Here is a 3851-nt window from a genome sequence, read left to right as displayed (position 1 = left end):
GTTCACTAATCCACGAGAAAGAAGAGAGGATGTTCCAATATCGAGAAGAATAAGAGTCCTAAAGGTATGCAAGAAAGTAACCTATAACTCTCAGCACACACCCTCCCCCCTAAGAGTCTAAAGCAACCTAATTAAGCCAATAAACACTATGAGTCTGAACACTAGCTTCGGTATTCAGTTCATTCACAACATGGATCTAATACTAACTTGTAACGACATGTTTTTTCACCTCAATTTTTTTTTATTTGTAACACTATTTTAAACAGAATACGTTAGCGAAAGTATTACTTTATGATTATTTCAAAAACATCACCAACATTACTTATTCTTCAAAAACAATCCTCGAAAATAGTTTAATTTTGCAAAAACCAACTGTAAATGAAATCTGAACAAACATGTACTAAATGGTATCAACTACTAAAAGAAATACCATAAACAAAACTACCTAAAAGCCCCATCCTGACCAAGCCAATCAAATAAGCTATATGAACCAATGCAAGGAGAAAGCAACAAGTAAAGTACACGTGTTAGCAAATGATAAGTGAATCAATCATAAATACAAATTCAATGACACATACATATCCTAAAACGGGTCAACCAAACATCACATAAAATGTAATCAATTCCACACATTGCTTAACATCATATACATCATATAATCATCTCAAATAATATATTAATACTATTCTTGATTTGGGTCTTCATTAATAGTTACTCATCGATAAGTCATATTCGTAATTATTCAACATTTTCATCGCTACCTTATTATTAAATATTCATCTTCATTATATTCATCATAGAGGGTCTCTATATCATCATTAAACCAAAATAAAAATACCACATTCACTACTATCATGACCGACTCGAACCAATGCACTAAGTGAGGTGCGACTCTCACTCGTATCATTGCCCTTGTGTTGAAACATCCCAAAAATACGGTCCAAAATTTTCATTTTAATTTAATAATAAAACCACATTTATCAACCCATTTCATCAAAACACAAGTTATAATATCTCAAACATTGTTATTAGAGTTTCAAAACACCAAAGTAAACATCCCAGGTTAAAACATCTTGGTGTGTGCAATGCAATTGTCTTAAGCTCTTCTCTTTGCAACTGGAAGTACCTGAAACCAAAACTGAAACCGTAAGCACGAAGCTTAGTGAGTCTCCCCAATTTATCACATACCATACACATAATCACATACTGCAAACACTGGGCCTAGCCCGCTACCTCGGGCCCCAGCCGACATCGGACGTATCCGACATCAGGCCTTGCCTGGCATCAGTCCCCGCCTGACATCGAGCCTCGCTCGGTATACATATATGTTTCTACCATGCCTCGCATGTCTCTGGGTCCCGCCCGCTATACACATACAAACATATAATCGCAATCATGCTAGTACATAACAGACAAACACAACACTCTAACTGCTAGTCTCAAGGCCTCACCTAGCTTGGGCCCCACCCCTACTCTGCTAATAATGAGATATGGAACCCCGTCCACACTCAGCTAGTGATGAGACACGGGCCCCCGCCCACACTCACCTCCCTACCAGGCACATACAAGTATCCCAAAGACAACAAGTATAACTAAACATGCATTCCTTCCTCGGGTACCACCCGACATCGAACCGTAGATTGGAAACATACATATAAACCTTCCTCGGGCCTCGCCCGACATCAGACTGTAATCCGGAAGCATATAAACTACATCGGGCTAACCCCGACATCGGATCTAAATCTGGTATACACTAACATACATAAACGGGCCGGCATTGGTGCCTTAGACCCGTTCCTACAGGAGAAAACTCACCTCACAAGCTGACTGTAGAATCCTGCGAATAAACCTCTCGCTGCTAGTTGGCAGATCCCCGAACTACTGATCTCTCGACTCCCCGAGCTACCATTACCCAAAATAACAATTAGTCTAAATCAATAATCCTCCTTAGGGTAAAATGACCATTTTACCCCTAGTCCTACTTGGTCCATATCTATGGCCCCAAAACCATAATACAAAAAGGCCCAACACTAGGTAGGCTTCCCAAGCCCACCAGTGGCCCAATAATGGCCCAATTTGCTAAATTGAGCCAAATCCCTCTAGTGGGCCTTACCCTAAACCCAAACATATTCTTGGCCCAAATTATCTGACTTCTGATGACCCACTAAGGCCCAAAGAACCAAAATCCAATGCATAGCCCAAACCGAGGCCCAAAACACGCCAAACCCACATCTGCTGAGTACGCCCCAATGTACGCAGCGCGTACCTGCTGTTTGGCTTGTACGTTGCGCGTACGGGCTTGTACGCCCAACATACTCTCCAGTTAAGCTCTTTTGCTATTAAGCACTTAATGCTCTAATCCAGAAGCTACAAACACATATCCAAGTCCTTTACAACGTCTTAAACCATAAAGTCCCTCACTTGGTGGCTTGAAACCCACCAATAGAGCCCAAACTTGAAATGTGACAACTAACTTCCATGAAAATGGTCTTAACTCATGCATGAACCCATTAGGACATCCAAGATGGCAAATTTCTACCTTAGGGACTCATTTAGAACTGAGAGTAGCAACTCCAAGTCCTAGAAATCGGATTGAACCACAAAGCTTCAACCTTTAGACCAAAATGGTCCAAAAACTCAACCTAATAGATCTAAGGAAGTAATCACCAAGTTTAGATCTTTATAACTTGAAATGGTCAGAAATGAAGCAACAATCCCAGATCTACAACCTCTCCTTTGAACCACCACCTTGCTTTGCTCCTTTCTTGCTTGGAAAATGGATCCATAACACCAAAATGCTTTCTAGTGGCCTTCTAAGCTCCAAGAACACTCAAATATGGGTTAGGGTTTTGTAGTAGCTCTTTTAGGGTGGAAATGGAGGTTGGCCTTCGAGACATAAGGTTCTTTATATAGGGCTTAACCCTAAAATTAGGGTTTGGGAACTCTGAACGTACGTTGGGCGTACTTCTTCTATGCTGGGCGTACGCCTTTAACACCCGCGTTATTTCCACTCGTACGTTGGGCGTACCCAGCCGGACACGTGCATGCATCCCTTGCATGCATGGGACTTACTTGCCAAATATTTCCATTAGGGACTAATATTGCCAATAACTTCAAATTGCTATAACTTCTTCGTTCGTAGTCCGTTTCCGACAAACTTTATATCCATGAAAAGGTGGCGAGAAACCCTACGCTGCTAGAAACTCCTCATTACCTAAAATATCCCGATCAAGAACCCGAAATCCCTAGAAGACTGAGATGTCAAATTACGAGCATGCCCTTAACCTCCGAAGCCACAAACAAACACTTGGATCTCGCATGCTCTGAAACCCACTTCCGAAATGGCCCAAATCCTTCCTTTCCTAAGGCCCTAACCCCATGACAACTGATGATTGGGGCCGCAACCCCTAGCAACGAAGAAATTTTAGAACCAGGTGTTACAACTCTCCCCCACTTGAATTAGATTTCATCCTCGAAATCTCTCCTTACTAACACACATCTCCCAACAATTGATCTGAGGAACGCAACCGATGATTCTACGCGTGAAACATTCTTTTAATACGACTGAAAGCCAAACCGATCTTCCATTCCGAAGAAAACGAATTTCGAACTACCGCAAACCACTTCTGTCTTCCTAGAGTCTGCATCCCATACTGGTCTGTCTCCCTGACAGACTGCTTCTGCATAACCATCTGCAAGACAATTATACTTGACAGAAGGCTCAGATAATCCTTCGAGTAGAAGATTCATCCCTGCAATGGTTAGACTCATACAAGAGCTGCGCAATAGGTTCAAATCTATTACTCTGAGATTATTTAATCCCGCTGCAACTGACTTATCACTTCCAATCA

The sequence above is a fragment of the Lactuca virosa genome, chromosome 8, assembly GCF_052849685.1.
Source record: "Lactuca virosa cultivar CGN04683 chromosome 8, Lactuca_virosa_CGN04683_v6, whole genome shotgun sequence".
Classification (NCBI taxonomy): domain Eukaryota; kingdom Viridiplantae; phylum Streptophyta; class Magnoliopsida; order Asterales; family Asteraceae; genus Lactuca; species Lactuca virosa.
The sequence above is the reverse complement of the archived record's forward strand: the minus strand, read 5'-3'. Positions refer to the sequence as shown.